Genomic DNA, 17,577 nt, shown 5'->3' with positions numbered 1-17,577 from the left:
GTAGGGTTGAGATCTAAAAGGTCAAACAGAATGCTTGCTTAAAACCTCACAACTGAAGCAAGAAGGAAGAATTAAACCAAAGTCATCCTTTCTTAAGGAAACCACTAATTTCTTTGTGACATAAAAATAATCCTTAGAATGGATAAACTACAGTCTTTCATTTAACTCATTATGCCTCAGGTAAGAAAAAAGTCTATTTTTAATGGTTCTAGTACATACCATATTTAAAACCACATTAAAAACAATAACACTCTAGATTTGTGTAGGTCAAGCTAGTATTAGTGTACAAAGGCAACACAGCATATCTTCCCCATGAAATTATGCACTGAGAAATACTAAAGTACATCTTAGTTCAAAGTCATTGCAATCTTTAATAACCTTTTTTATTACTTCAATTATTATTTTAGAGGTGATGTACAGAGGGATTATACCTACATAATCAGATAAAAATACATTTCTTTTTGAACAATGTCATGGGTTGTATAATTCCTTTTCTTTCTTTTTTCTTTTTTTGTCGGTTGTGGGGCTTGAACTCTGGACCTGGGTGCTGTCCCTCAGCTCTTTAGCTCAAGACAAACGTTCTACCACTTGAGCCACAGCATCACTTCTGATTTTCTGGTGGCTTTTTGGAGATAAGAGTCTCACAGGCTTTCCTGCCTGGGCTGGCTTTGAACCATGATAATCAGATCTCAACCTCCAGTGCCCGGCAAGTTCATTTTCAACAGTATCTAGTGAGTGTCACTGCTTTGTTTGTTCATCCTTAGTCTCTCCATTTCTGTGCCCCACTTACACTCCCAAAGACAGATTACAAAAACAAACAAGACAAAAGAAAACAAAAACAGCAACAAAGAGAAAATGCTTCTTGTTCCTTCTCCTGGAGTCCATGTCAAATATTATTATTTTATATGATCAGATGCACATAGCTATTTCTTTTATATAATCCTATCCTAAGAATAGCCTCCTTTGGTTTCACTATGTGATTGTCTAGAGCCCTGTATAATTTATCATATCCTAGTGTATTTTTATCTTTTACCATCTAATATATTTAGATTTATAGGCACATTTTAGTTACCACAAATGAGGGAAACTAGGCAACCTATGTTTCTCTGGGTCTGGATTACTTCACTTAATATAATTTTTCCAAGTCATTCCATTTTCTTATGAATGGTACAATAGCTAACAGCCTTTAAAAACTCAGGTATAAAGGGAAATATGTAGATATTTATGCTTTGGCATCTGGCCTCGTCCTGAATGAAAAGTAAACTCTACCCTAAGATGGTTATGAATATAAAATGGACAGATCCACAAGTGAGATCATAGTTTGCTACCACACATAAGTTCATTCTTGTTATTTTTACATTTTTTTGTACTAAAACTGGGGCTGGAATTCAGGGGCCGGGTGCTGTCCCATAGCATTTTTGCTTATGGCTGGTGCTTTATCAATTGAACCACAACTCCTCTTCTGACTTTATACTGGCTATTAGAGATTAGAGTTTCATAGACTTACCTGCTTGGGGTGGGTTCGAACTATGGATCCTTAGATATCAGCATTTTGAATAACTTGGATTATAGGCCTGGATCACCTGTGCTCAACAATTCTTATTTATATTTAAAATATTGTGGAAAAATACCATTTGATCACTTTTAAGTGTACAATTTAGTAAATTTAAATGTATTTACATTGCTGTGCCAAGGACACCATTATCCATCTTAAGGACTTTCTTATCTTCGAAGGAGAAACTGTTCATCCTTATTCCTTTCTCAGTCCAGCCTACTATTTTCTCTTTGACTCTACTCATTCTAAAAACCTCATATATACAGAGTCATAATTTATCCTTTTGTGTTTGCTTTTTTCAATCAGCATAATGTTTAAATGGTTTTTTCCTTATGATGGATCATGTCATATTTTCATTCCTTTTGAAGACCAAATAATATTCCATCATGTGGAAATACCACGTGTTGCTTATCCATTTGTTTTAAAATATTGCATACAGATGATCTGAAACTTACCTGAGCTCTCTCAAGGGATCTCCTCAAGCTCAATAAATTGTATTTACTTACAGTTCTTCCTTTGCTCCTTACCTTTAAGGCAGAAGAGATAGGCGAGGAGACAGAGAGGAATTGTATCAGTTTTAACAAATGTACAAAGGGGCAGGCTAGAAGTTAAACCCAGGAAGCAATAGAGAACAGTTAAGCTTTCCTCTATTTCATTGCTAAGTTACAAAGACTGTGGGACCTAAAGGGGGCTAAACTATCTAAAACTGTGACCTCTTGAATTGGTAAAACCTGGCAACTCTGTATGAGTGGGTAGAAACTTATCTGGAAAAAGGAAACCCTGAAGCTCACCTATTGTTCCTGAGTTTTGGATAGGGCTAGAAATTTCTATATATTTTAGAATAAAAAGCAGCACCCATTTTGGCCACCCAGAACCATTGTGCTATAGCTGGCGGGGAGGGGGCAGTGCTAGAGGACAAGAACTTGTGCATTCCCCCAGAACAATGGCAGCAGGTAACAACTGCCATTTTGAATCTTTATGTCCCATTTCCCAGAAGGGAGCAGGAAATGTTTCTATCTCTCCTTACTTTAACTCTGTTTTACTAAATTAAATCCTTGATAAAATGTTCACCTTGAGAGACTCCTTTTGGTGTGACATCCTGAAATGCTTTTCATGAGTGGATCTCAAGGACCTATGATTTTGTGTGGAACTAGGAAGCTGAAGGAAACACTGGTATCTCATATATTCTCTTGTGACTCTTACCGTGGTCCACATTGAGTAGAGTATATTTCATTCTTTGTGGGGTTTACCACTTGATTTGATTTGGCCTATGAAATGTGGGCAGAAGTTTCAGGGTGGGTGCTGGTTCTAAGCTAAAGTCTTAACTGCTGTTGCATAGGGAATTTCTTTTGACATCTCTTGTGATTTCAGGTAGGAAAAAATAGCCTGTATGACCACTGATCCTGTAAGGGAGGAGTCATTTCATTGTGAGGCAGATTTTGATTTATCTTGACTTAGTCAGTTTATCTTTATTCTGGGAGCAGCTGTTTTTCTACTAACCCATCTCACTAACATAAACAAAACATTAACAAAATAATCCATAAATGTGTAAATAAACAACAAATGAGGGGGGCACACAAATGGGGAAACAAAGGGCAAACAAATTCAGCAGTGGTACTCACTATACAACTTGTGGTTGGGACAGGAGGGAAAAATTCGGAGATAGTGAGGAAAGGGATGACATTGCCCAAAAAGAAATGTACTCTACCTGACTAAGGAAACAGTAACCCCTCTATACCTCAGCTTTAAACTAACAATAGGAAGAATAGTGATTGTTATGTTAAACCACTTATTTAGAGTTACTTCCTAATAGCATTATTTCAGTAGTAGGTAACTAATACAGGCTGTGGTGAGAGAACATGAAACTCTTACACATATTTCCAGAATTGACTGTTAGTTAAATATGGAGATAATTTTAAAATTAATTTACTTTATTGTTATTATTGAGGTGATATACAGAGGTATTATAATTACATGAGTCAGGTAATGAGTACATTTCCTTTTGTACAGTGTCTTCTGTTCCCTCATTCTCTTCCAGTCCCTCCCTCCTGTCTTCACCCACAAGTTGTATAGTTCACTTTCACAAGTGTCCAGCAGCTCAACTGCTGTGCTTTTCCACCTTTTTTCCTTCGATTTCTGTACCCGCCCCTGAAGATATACACATGAATACACCATACATAAGGTAAAGAAGACAGAATCATCAAAAAATAAGAACTAAAAAAACAGAGAAAGTATACCTCTTGTTTCCATATCTTGGAGTTTGTTTATATACATATCTATCTATCTATCTATCTATCTATCTATCTATCTATCTATCTATCTATCTATCTATCTATCTATCTATAAACCATATAAATATGAAGAGGAATTTAGGCATTGTGCCTTTGTGTTTCTCTCCTAAAAGTGTCCTCTTTTGGTCTTACTGTGTGTGAATCTAGAATCCTGTATAATTTGTCATATCCCAGTGTTTTAGATCTAATTTCTGCATATCAGAGAGAACATGTGCTGTTTGTCTCTCTGAGCTTGGCTTACCTCACTTAACACGATTTGTTCTAGTTCTATCCATTTCCCTGCAAATGACATTATTTTATTCTTTCTAATGACTATATAAGATTCTATTGTTTATATGTATCGCATTTTTTTAGGTCCACTCAACTATTGTAGGGTATTTGAGCTATTTCCATATCTTGGCTATTGTAAGTAGTGTGGCAATGAACATGATGCACAAGTGTCCTTATCATATCCTGGCTCATGATGTTTAGGGTAGATACCTAGGAGTGGTAGGGAAGATCTATATTTAGTTTTCTGAGGAGCCTCCAGATTGCTTTCCAGAGTGGTTGTATGACTTTACATGCCTACCAATAATGCAGTAGGGTTCCTTTCCCCCCACATCCCTGCCAATATTTGTTGTTCAGATTCACAGTGTTGGCCAATCTTACTGAGGTACGATTTAATCTGAGTTGTTTTGATTTGCATTTCCTTTATGGACAGAGAAGATGTGTTTCTTTCCCATTCTTACCTCTTCTTCAGAGAAGTGTCTCCTTAGCTCCCTTGCCCATTTAGTGATTGGTTTATTGGGTTTGAGAAGGGTTAGTTTCTTGAACTCCTTGTATTTATTGGATACTAGGCCTTTGTTGAATATATTGTTGGTAAAGATCTTTCCCCAGTTTGTTGGCTGTCTTTCTCGTTGAGTAACTATGTCCTTGGCTGTGCAGAAACCTTTTATTTTGATGTAGTCCCACTTGTCAAGTCTCTCCTATTTGTTGTGTCCCTGGGACTCTATTCATAAAGTTTTTACCTATACCTGTAAGTTCTGATGTTTCTCCTACTTTCTCTTGCAGTAGTTTCAAAGTTTTGGGTCTGACATTGAGGTCTTTAATCTACTTTGAATTGATATTAGTGCTTGGTGACAACATGGATCCACTTTTAGTTTTCTGCATATGGATGCCCAGTTTTCCTAACACCAATTGTTTAAGAGGCTATTTTTCCCCACTGTGTATGTCTTTTGCTCCCTTATGAAATATCAGATAACTGTAAGTGTATGGTTTTATTTGTGGGTCTCCTCATCTATTCCATTGATCTTCAGGTCTATTTTTGTACCAATACAACAGTGTTTTTATAATTTAATTTTATTGTCAAGGTCATGTACAGAGGGTTACAGTTACACAATAAGATAGTGAGTACATTTCTTGTTGAACTTGTAGTAGAGGTGTCTTGTGCATCTTATTGTTACAATGGGCCAACCTGTATCACTATTTAAGTGTTTTGTTTTTTTCCTTCCCCTCCCCAAATTAGAGAACTGTATGAACAAGATGCAGGGCACCAACCTGAAATACAGTGAAAACAGGTGTTATAACATGGGGGAGGAACATACAAAGAAACTAAAAAAATCACATGAAACATTATAAATATGTTAGAAACAATAGCAAGCAAGAAAAAAACCACTTGTGTCCCTATCTTGGGGTTCATTTCGCTTAATATCAGAATGACATCGTCCCATTTGTTAGGAAATGGAAAGACTTGGAAAAAATTATATTAAGTGAAGTAAGCCAGGCCCAAAGAAACATAGGTCCCATGATTTCCTTTATTTTCAACAACTAGTATAAGTCTGGGACAAGCAGAAAAGGTCAAAAGCTATGAACATATGGCCAGATAAGATGATGTTAGTTTATCTTTAAAAGTCTTACAGAATTCAACAGTGAATCCATCCAGGCCTGGGCTTTACTTTGTCGGAAGACTTCTAATTATTTCCTTAATATTTTCATGAATTATTGGCCTGTTTAACTGTTTATCTTCTTGGTTCAGCTTAGGCAGTTTTTATGTCTATAAAAATTTGTCCATTTCTGTTGGTTTTCCTCATTTTTTGACTATAGGTTTTGAAAGTAATCCTTATAATCATTTGAAAATCTTCGATGTTTGTTGTAATGTTTCCTGTGGCATCTCTGATTTTATTGATTTGAATCTCGTCTTTTCTTCATCAATCTCATTAGTAGTCTGTCAATTTTATTAATTATTTAAAAGAGACAGCTTTGCTTTCATTGATTTTATGTATAGTTTCTTAGTCCCTATTTCATTCATTTCTGCCCTGCTCTTGGCTATCTCTCTCTGTTTAGTAGTTTTGGGTTTGGTTTGTTCTTGTTTTTCTTGCAGTTTTAGTTGTATCATGAGGTTATTTACTTGAGCTGCTTCTGTTTTCTTTATGTGTGCTCTTAGAGCTATAAACTTTCTTCTCAGCTCTGCTTTTGTTGTGTCCCAGAGATTCTGTAGTACATCATTTTCACTGAATTGTAAGAACTTTCTAATTTCTTCTGTGACCCAGGTGTTATTCAGTAGTGTGTTATTCAGTTGCTATTGTTTGAGTGTTTTCTGCAATGTTTTGTTATTGAGAACTTGTTTGGTCTACTGTGGTCAGATAGGATACAAGGAGTTATCTCAATCCTCTTGTGTTTGTTTAGGTACTTTGTATGTCATATGATATGATCAGTTTTGGAGAATGTTCCATGGGCTGTTGAGAAGAATGTGAATTGGGTAGTTGTTGGGTGGAAAACTCTGTAGATATCTGTTAAGTCCATGTGGGTCATGATGTCATTTAATTCACAGGCTTCTTTTCTTATTTTTTGTTTGGTTGACTTGTCCTTTGGTGAGAGTGGAGTATTAAAATCTCCCACGATTATTGTGTTGGCGTATATCATGTTCTGTAAGTCCAAAAGTTTGATGTAGCTAGGTGCTCCAGTTTTTGGTGCATAAATATTGACCAATGTGATTTCCTCTTCATGGATCATTCCTTTTATTAATATGTAATGAGCTTCCTTGTCTCTTCATACTTATTTTAATGGAAAATCTATTTTAGCAGATACCAATATGACTATTGTTGCCTTGTTGCAGAATTCATTTGCATGAAATATCTTTTTCCATCCTTACATTTGAAATTTGGTTTTGTCTTTGACTGTTACATGGATATCTTGGAGACAACAAATGAACAGATCTTATATTTTTTATCTAATCTGCTGTTCTACTTTTGTTTGAGGAATTGAGTCTGGTAATGTTTAAGATCATTATGGAAGCCGGGCGCTGGTGGCTCACGCCTGTAATCCTAGCTACTCAGGAGGCTGAGATCTGAGGATCGCGGTTCAAAGCCAGCCCGGGCAGGAAAGACCGTGAGACTCCTATCTCCAATAAAACCACCAGAAAACCGGAAGTGGCGCTGTAGCTCAAGTGGTAGAGCGCTCGCCTTGAGCTGAAGAGCTGAGGGACAGCACCCAGGCCCAGAGTTCAAGCCCCACGACCGACAAAAAAAAAAAAAAAAAAAAAAGATCATTATGGAGACATGCATCATATTTCCTGCCATTTTCTTTTCTTTTTTTGCCAGTCTTGGGGCTTGAACTCTGGGCACTGTTCCTGAGCCTCTTTGTGCTCAAGGTTAGTGCTCTACCACTTGAGCTACCGCTTTACTTCTGGCTTTTTCTGAGTGGTTTATGGGAGATAAGATACTCCTGGACTTTATTGCCCATATTGGCTTCAAACTGTGATCCTCAGATCTCAGCCTTCTGATTAGGGAGGTTAAAATTATGAACCACCGGCTCCAGGTAATTTTCTTTATTTCCTGTATTTTGCTTCTTTTCTGTTCACTTGCTTATTAAACTAGTCTTCTAATGATTTTTGTCTAATGTGTTTCTTTACCTTTGGTTTTTTTCAGTTTATAAGCTACCATTTAGTATTAGTTGTAATACTGGTTTAATGTTCATGAATTCTTGTAATTTTTCTTTGTCATGGAAGATTTTAGTTTCACCATTAATTGTGAATGATAGCTTTACTGGGTACACCAGATTGGGTTGGTACATGTTGATCTTCAGGACTTGAATTATACCACTCCAGTCTCTTTTTGCATTGAGAGTTTGAGATCAGCAGTGATTCAAATCTTCTTTCTGTTGTAATATGGCTCATTATTTGAGTTCGCTGCATTTTAATTAATGTCTTGGGTTTTTTTGTTTGTTTGTTTTGTTTTTGGTTGATCATGGGACCTGAACTCTGGGCCTGAACACTGTCCCTCAGCTCTTCAGCTCAAGGTTAGTGCTCTCCCACTTGAGCCCCAGCACCACTCCTGGCTTTTTCTGCTTATGTGGTGCTGAGGAATTGAACCCAGGGCATCATGCATGCAAGGCAAACACTGTACCATTGAGCGACCTTCCCAGCCCCTAATGTCTTGATTTTAAGTCCAGTGTTCTTTACTACTATATGTCTATAAGTATTTCTCTTTGGATCCTGTCTACTGGGAGTTCTGCATGCCTGTCAGGTGGGTGTGATTTTTCTTTCTTAAGATTGAGGGCATTTTCTGTTATTATTTTATTAAATAGGTTTTCAATGTCTTCAGTTTTGAAAATCCTCCTCATCCATCCCAACTATGCATACATTTGATCTTTTTACTGAGTCTGCCAGTTCTTGGATTTCCCTGAGCTGTGTTCTGAATGTTGTTTTCATGCATTTGATTTTTTTGTTCTAATTCCTCTGTTTAACCTCAACTTCTGATACTGTGTTTTCCATTTCACTTATTCTGTTCCATAGGCATTTGACTGTGGTTTGCAATAAGGAAATCGAACCTTTTATGCTTCCAAGTTCTTTGTTGAGGTCAGTTCTCATGTTGTTATTTTCATCTTTTAACGAGGTGTGTAGTATTTCTGTTTTTCTCTTCTTATCTGTTTGGGTCACCTGTATGTTCTTTGTCATTTCCTACTTGTATTCCTCTATTTGTTTCTTGATATCCCCTTTTTTACTGTTCAATTCTATAATCATTTCTCTGATGGTTCTTTTGTCCTCTGTCTCTTCTTCACTCTCACTAGTCCTTCACTAGATTGTTGTTGGCTTTCAGATTAGGTTTGTTGTCTTGATTGTTCATGAATCTTGTAATCTTTCATTGTGATTTATGTGTTTGGTTCAGGGATTGTCACAGTTATTCAGGTTGTGGTGGAGTGTGGTTTGCTGGATGGATCTCTGTTGGATTTTGCTCTAGTTGGTGCAGATAATGTAATGTGTTCTTCTGAATTATTAGTGCTCTTTGGTGTCCAGGGCTGTCTGGTGTTCTGGCCTAGGTTAAGGCCCTGTGGCTTGTTCCTTTTATTTGGTGCACAGCAGTGCAGTTTCTTGGCCTGCTTCCGTGTCTGGAGTAGGTAATTCCTGTTAGTATAGTGGGGGGCTCATTTTGGCTCAAGTCCTGGACTGGCATCCATTTCCAGAGGGGCCTGGAGCAGCATTCCGGCAGCCAATCTCATTTGATCCTTGGGCAGGGGGAGGGCACAGGTTCCCACTACACTTTAATGGGAGTTTGTCACTGCCCAAGCTATGAACTGGGACAGGTGTGGGCCTTGGAGGAGTGCAGGCTTCCACAGTGCAGTGTGGGAGATTGTCCACACACTTATCCCAGGCTGGCACCTTCTTGGTTGGGGGCTCGTATCCACTTCTTATGGAGTGAGTTCCCATGGCCTTAGACTGTCAAGCTCTTGGCTCTGGGATGGCTCTCTCTCACCTGGTGTGTGGCATGTGTTTGGTCCTGGGCTATCTTGTGCTGGGTGAACTAGATTGCATTCAGCCCCTGGGCTGGCAGACACTCAGCTGGTAGGGGTGGGGCGGTTGGGTACATTCAGGCCTCTGGGTTAAGGGTGAGCTTCAGAAAGGGCAGACTTCCACCAGGTGTGAGGAAGTTGTCCCTGCTGTCCTTTAGAAGATCAGGTTTTTCTGCAAGCAGTCAGAGCTGCTGAGAATTCAGGATCCTAGTACCCAAATAGTATTGGACCCAGTGGTCTTCCACTGGAAGCAGACAGGTTTGGGTTGGTGGAGATGAAGGGCTCTGGCCTCTTTGCCCTCTGCAAATATGGTGCCCCTTCTTGAGCAGGAAGGAGGGGTCCATGTTAAGCACTCTGGGTCACCACCAGTGCTGCTCTCTTATAGGAGGGATTCCCAGCAGGATACTCATGGTTCCTGGCATTGGTTCAGGGCTGACCATTGAGGAAGTTTTCTGCCTCTAGATGCTGCAGTCTCATCTTGCTGATCTGCATTGCTGTGTGCACCAGTTGGTGCTGTGAAAGTTTTCTGCCTCTGGATGCTGTGGTCTCACATTGCTGATCTGGGTTACTTTGTGTTCTGGTCAGGATCCTTGGCAGCTGTGGGGCCATTTTCGAATCTTAGCTATGCTGCAGGCGTGAGATGCTTTGGGGAAGGTACTTCATAATTTTCTGTCCTCGTGTGTGTAAAGTGTAAGTTCTTCTTCATTCTTGTGATTTTCTATCTGTTTATGTTTTTTCTTGTCAATCTCTTGGGGTGAATTGTGTGTTAGGACCCTAAATCACAGTTTGAATAGAAAAAGATTGGGTGATTCTCTATTGCTTCACTGCCATCTTGACTGAACTCTGGGGGTAATTTTTTTCCAGCAAAAATTCTTCTTGATCTTGGTTCAGTTCAGTACCCTTCTGACTTTCTCGAAGAAGAGAGCAGAGAATTTAAAAGTTTAGGCAGAGGTGTATACAGGAAGCCAAGATGATGTTCTTGCTGTTTTGATAAATGGAGTCCTAACTCGAGTTTTCTTGATTACTGAGTTTTGGGTGAAGTTGATGATCAACTACTTCAAGATGATTGCATTAAGACAAAACATTGCATATTCCTCCACATCTCCATATGTTTTCTCATTCATTTAGATCACATTTCAATGCCTACTTGAGGCTGCTTAGTCACCATCCATGATCCTCCTTCTGCATTATCCATCCTTCAAGTCATCTTAAGACTTGTCTTTTATTATGGAGACATTGTAAATCGACTGTCAATAGAGTGTCCCAGATACATGCTGATGGACTTAAACCTTCTAATATTTCAACCAGGGAATCATGTTGGGGCAATGTATATCAAAGGTTAAGATTGTGTTCTTCAGTCAAACACTCCTAAACTACTGGTTACACATATTTTGTCTTGCTTCTCAATATGAATTGAATGTATTTCAGACTAAATTACTATAAACAAACTTTGTAGATACAGCTTATTTATTATTATTTGGAAAAAAATCCTAATATAGTTACCTAAACTTCATTAAAGTTGGCTCTTCTTTACTTTCTCATTCTTTTTTAACATTAGAAAGACAATTACTTTAATTTTAAAGTATTGTTTGTTATCTTTAAGTAGTTGTAAAAGGAGTTGCCGCTCACCAAAGCAGTTTATGAATACAACGCATCTCGATCAATCTCACCCCTTTTGACATTCCCAACCACCCCTCCAAATACACTGCTTCTCTTACTTACCTTAATTTTAAGTTATGCATCGATTTTTTTTGCCATTTAACAAAGCAATTATTGTGTACAATGCATCTTAATCTGGTCCCATTTTTGCCACCTCTACTTGTTTTTCTATTCACATTTTTATGAAAATATATTGTTCCTAAAACATTGCCCCCTGGAGACTTATGATTAATTTGGGCAGTGGATAGTATTGTATTGAAACACTAGTCATGCATGTATTAAAATAGCTATCACAAATTATGAATGACAAATGACTTAATGCTGAAATCTGACATTGCATCATGATATGCCATGTGTTGTCTACAAAAACTGACATAATATTAAAAAAATAGACAACTCTTTATAACCAAAGAGTTTAAGGAAAGGATTAAGATTTTTATATTAAAATATTTCATTGGATTTTTACCTGGAAATTTTTATTAACTCTGTTTAAATAAAGTATGAGATTTTATTTTCATAGTAATATAAAAATAATACCTATAATATTGTCTGAAAAAGAGTTGAAAAGCAGCATAATGATTTTCCATGTGAGTTAGGAAACCTGTCTCTGAAAGTTTTGCTTAATTCAGATTTCCAATGAAGACATTAACTGATAACTTCATATTTGGCTCATATTATGCCTGTAAAGATTGCCTATCTGTATGTTAAACTGTGACACAAATCTAACAGTATGCATTTTTCTTAAGATGAAGGAGAGAAAAGAAAGTGACATCACCTTGTGCTGACATCATGTAAAAATCAAGCAACAGTTTTAATTCACTCTTTAAAAAGCTTGCGTTAGCTTAAAAGTCTTAGCAAAAACTATGAGAAACACTGCATAAAAAAAAAGAGTGAGAAAAGCAGCAGGACCAGAATATGTCTGTTGTTCTATGTGCAAATGTGATTTGTCTGGAAGATTCTATTGTTTAGGAAGTGTGTGTTCACACACACACACAAACACACACACACACACACACACACACACACACATTGTACTGTCATAGCTTCTGACATCTGATGCCTCAATTTTGCTGGAATTTCCTAAGGTTTAGTTTTGGGGTACACAATAATTATTTAGTGCATTAATCTTACATTCTCCAAAATGCAATTTTGTTTCCTCAGGAGAAGAGTGTCAACTCTAATTTACTTATGGACCATTTTCTCTTCAATGAAAATCCTGGTGGGCTGGATTAATATTTCCATTAAAAAATGCCAACTGAAGTAGAGCTGTTTTCAACAAGGTTGTGTCATTGAATGATGACCTTCTGCAGATTAAAGCTGGCCCGAAGGCTCAATACTTGGCATTTATACTCTAGGATATTGAAGATTACTTCTTCTAATTCAGCTATCACTGATTCATTGGCTTTTAGGCATAGAAAGGATTTTGAGAGCCCATCAAGGACTAAATTCTTTTTTCTTCAGTTGTAACTTTTATACATGTGAGAGACAGTGACAGTATAAGATCTTATTTGGCAATGCTTTTGGAGAATTAACAAGAGGAAATAAATTTAAAGTTGGGGAAAAGGAATTGAAGTAGGGTACAAGTAAGTGGTTGCTCACAGAACAAGCAACACACATTAAAAATAGCTTTCAGTGTTGGGAATTTTTCTCATTTATGCATACATGTTGGCAAATTTGCTTCAGTAATGCAAAAAACAATAATAACTTTTGCATTTACTTTTACTTTTTGTGCCAATGAACTCAATTCTCAATGATGTGGACTGAAAAACTATCATGAAGATTAGTGACTTAATGTGAATGAATATTAATTGATCCCATGATTGGGATTGATTTTTAGCTTCATCAGACAGAGTTTTAATCTTAGAGTTGATTCAAAATAGACAAGCCACAAAAATACAGATAAATAAACAATATGCCACTGTTGGCCAGGCATTTGTCTCACAGCTGTAATCCTAGAAACTCTGGAGGCCCTGATCTGAAAATCAAGATTCAAAGCCAGCCCAGACAGAAATGCTTATGAGAAGCTTATTGCCAATTAGCCAGCAAATAGTCAGAACTGGAGGTGTGGCTCAAGTAGTACAGTGCCAGCTTTGAATGAAAAAACAAAATGAGATCACAAGGCCCTGTGTTTGGAGCTCCAGACCATGTTACATTCCAGGGGAAATATCCCTTGCTGGGAGGGCAAAGCCATGTTAGAATATTGAAAAATGTAGACTGAAATCTTGACCATAAAATCACAATAAGGAATAGAATATTGTTTTAGGGTAGCTCTTTTAAAACACAGCAGCAGATAACAGAGATAGCCTTAACACAGTATATTATTTATAGGAATGAGATTTGAAATCAGGGTTTTGCACTTGTAGGCCTTATCCATTTTTACTTTAGCTATTTTCTGGGATATGGTCTTACATTTTTGCCTGGGTAGGCTTGGATTGGAATTTTCTTATTTATTCTTCCTATGTGGCTGAAATGACAAGCACATAGGATCTCACCACCCAATTTTATTGGTTAATGTGGAGTGTCACTAACTTTTTGCCTGGACTAGCCTTGAACTGAAACCTACTGGATCTCTGCCTCTTAAGTAGCAGGGATTGCAGACATGTACTGCCTTATCCCAACTTCATAGAACTTTTCATAGCCTTTAATATTCATATCATATTTTAACATATGCAAAGCATGACAGGATGATTTGCAGTTGGGAACCTCTTTCTCCTATTACTACTTATAAGGGAATATTTGGCAAGTCAGAGAATGGAAAACTGTTTCAGACTGTGTTAGATAGTGGCTTGATGCTCTTTGGCCAGCAGAGCTGCTGAGGAAAGAGTTCCCAGAGACTTGGCATGCCAATGGGAATAAAGTACTTAGGGGCAGATCAAAGATGGTAGAAAGTTTTCCTTCCAGGCACATGAAATAAACTACAGTCATTCCCTGAAATCTTTTGGGAATTGATTCCAGGACCATCTTTAGATACCAGTCCCTTATATAAAATGACATAGTACTTACCTATCCTTTTGTATGCTTTCAATCATCTTTAGCTTAATCAGTAAATTCTGTGGAAATAATTGTTGCACCATATCATAGTCTGCCCTAGTGACAAGAAACTCTATAAATGCTTAGTCAAAACACATTTCTTTCAAAATATTTCTAATGCATGATTGACTGTGAAATTCACAGATATGTGGAGAGCTGTCTATATGCAGAAAAATACAACAAATGATATGTAGAAGAAAAGGCAAATCATAAAGCTCAGGAAAGTCCAGCACTCCTCTGGTGTACATGAGAAGAACACAATGTTATAGGAATGAAACAATAGGAATAGGTAGAACAGGCAAGCAGAGGGCTGAGATGAAAATCTGGCAGCTACCATACCTTACTACTACGCTCTGAGATGAAGTTGAGGAATAATGCTCCAGTTGACAGAGGGCAGAAGAGAGGGAGATTGATGAGAACAAGGCAGTTCTAGGGTTAGAGTGTTAGGATAGTAGATGACTTATAAAGGCATGGATTTATGATGTTGCTCCAAGGAGAATGAAAAACTTAGTTCCATACTGCTGGAACATTTGCTTTCAAGTCCCAACCTACCAGCCCGGTTTGAGGATCATCTCGTTTAATGGCAGACACTTCCAGTAAAGAGAGATACCTCATCTAAAGTTATTGTCCCTACCCAGTGATGGGGCAATGCTGAAATATAAATGTCCATTTACCCAATTATAATACAAATCTGAAGGAGTATTCCAGGCCCAGATCTGTTTGCAGGACTTAAATGAGTTATTCAGTCTGCCACAATGAAGTAGCGCAGCCCAGGGAGACTAACAACCATTTATTTATATATAATTCAGGAGGCTGGAAGTCCAAGGGCAAGATGTGGATAGATTTAGTTTCTGGTGTGACCTCTCTTGTATTCTCACTCTTCTGTGTCCTCACATGGCCTTTCATTCACATTAGCATGGAGCAGGAAATGCTTGCTGGTGTCTCTTCCTTTCCTTCAAAAGACACAATCTTGATAAATTAAGGCCCCACTTGTATCACCTCCTTTATTCTTAACTACTCTTTTAAAGGCACTCTGATTATGGCATATGGGGAGCTAGAACTTCAACAGATGAGTTAGGGGACACACACAATACAATCCATAGCATACCACATAGCAGTCTCCTTATTCTTTCTGTCCACAGCTATCTCCTGGGCACATTGTTAAAATGTGGGAAATCCTTAAAATCTTCCTGCACACTAATCTCTGTTTCAGTCTCAGCGAATTCAACCTGTGTTGGGACTGAACTGTCCAACCTGAGGCATAAATTGAGGATTGGCCATGAGATGTACAAATGTTTCTGGAGTAGTAATCTCTTTCTTGTCTCTCTGTCTCTGTCTCTTTCTGTCTCCATCTCTCTCTCTCTCTCAGCACCTGTCATGTGTGTGTGTGTGTGTGTGTGTGTGTGTGTGTGTGTGTGTGTGTGTGTGTGTTCTGTCTTTTAGGTGTTTAATAAATGTTACTTGGAAAAAATAATGGATGGATGAAAAAAGACAAAGACTGTTTCCTACACTTGGGATATAGATTCTGAATGAGCCAAACTCCCCAACTCAACTCAGATTACCTATCTTGTTGAATCAGGCTTCCCTAAATACACAAGAGCCTCGGGTGGGGCCTAGACTACAGATGGAAATCAACATCTGCTTTGAGAATTGATTCTATTTTGAGGATTGGAGCTCTGTGAAGATGCAGTCTGGACAGTGCAAGATTCATTTCCAATACATTAATATTTTAATGTGGTTATAGGTTTAAGTTAATGTCTCAAAAAATCTGTCCTTGACTCTCTCCTTTATAAGTCTTAACATATTGTCACGTATTTATTCACTGATAATTGAAAACATACATTTGCTGAGTATCTATAATACTCAGGCACTGTATTGGAGTCAGGTACTATATTAGATATTCAAATGAGTGGTTAAGAAACTCTATATGCATTGACAACATGTATCTAGATCTTCCTGAGAGTACAGATGGAAGGCAGGATTAAGGTCAGAGTAACATAGTTAATATACCAACTGTGGGGTTACAGTGAGTTTGGCAACTTTCCTAACTCTTTGAGCCTCAATTACTTCATTTATAAAATGGGAGTGGTAATCTTAACATCTACTTCATGAGGTTGTGGTGATGTTTAATTAGGATAAAGTTAGAAAAATATCTAACTTACACTTTGTGTCTCACAGTAAATTGAGTACTAATCTCTATCCCTAAAAGATTAGTATATTTCTCAATATACATATAACCCAGATACATGATTGTATAAAATATTTAATGAACTTACAAACTCTAGAACTTTAGAGCATTGCTTCTAATCCTGTAATAAAATGGTACATTCTTTCACTTTTCTATATGACTGTTGTAAGTTGGCCATCTTACTGGTAGAGTGCTCGGGTGGCTCACAATATCTACATGGCAAGAGACTGGGAACTTTAAAGAGCCCTAGCCTAACTAGCTTTTGTAGTATCCCAAATCTTTAGATAATATGAATGGGTTAAACTATTCATAAGAGCAGAGCCCTAATTATCTCAAAAGTTTGTACCTGGTCCTACTTCTTAGTATCTCATAAACTTGGCCATGAATTACTGAGGAGGCACACCATATTGAAACCATACCAAGTAGTGTCTCCAAAATTTATGTCTACATGGAATTTGTGAATGTGATCTTATTTTTAGATGTAATCAAGTTAAAATGAGGTCAAACTGGATTCAAGTGGGCCCTAAATCCAACAGCTGTATTCTCTTTAAAAGAAAAGAGAAAGAGGAGGGAGACATAATTTCTTTTTCTCTCTTCTCTCTGTCCTCTCTTCTCTTTTTCCTCTTTCTCTCTTCTACCCCAAGCCCTCATTTAGCCTCCAGCTAAATGCCAAGGAACATCAAAAATTACCAAAAGTCACCAGAAACTAAGACAAGACAAGACAAGACAAGATTCTTCCCTGGAGTTGGAAGGATGTTGCTTTGCTTGATATGAATATCTGGCCTCCAGAGAAAATGTATCTGTTGTTATGGAAAACCCTAGAAAACTAGTTTTGCTTGTTCTCTTGTGTTTTACCATTTGCTACAATAACATTGTCTGGGTAGGTGGTAGTCCCAGAGTGGACATTTGTAGAGTGTGAATCTGACTCACAATTTGGAGCAAAGTAGGTCAAATATCAGATGATCCATAGTGAATTTACAGAAATTGATGGATATGATTATATTACATTTAGGCCTTGTTTATTACATGGGACTATTGTAACAACAGCTAACTTAAGCAGTGACAGATCATTGTACAGTTCCTCAGAT

General features: G+C 37.6%; 1 non-coding gene across 1 annotated transcript; it reads left to right on the top strand.

Annotated features, from left to right (window-relative positions):
* Positions 1-11,560: 11,560 nt before the first annotated feature.
* LOC138840553 (small nucleolar RNA SNORD82) lies at positions 11,561-11,628 on the top strand. The gene has a single exon (XR_011376119.1). It is a non-coding gene; the product is annotated as a small nucleolar RNA SNORD82 (small nucleolar RNA).
* Positions 11,629-17,577: the final 5,949 nt, after the last annotated feature.

This window comes from Dipodomys merriami, unplaced genomic scaffold (genome assembly GCF_024711535.1).
Source record: "Dipodomys merriami isolate MVZ:Mamm:240054 unplaced genomic scaffold, mDipMer1.0.p SCAF_3, whole genome shotgun sequence".
Lineage (NCBI taxonomy): Eukaryota > Metazoa > Chordata > Mammalia > Rodentia > Heteromyidae > Dipodomys > Dipodomys merriami.
Note: the sequence above shows the minus strand (reverse complement) of the source record. Positions and strands in the feature narration are given on the sequence as shown.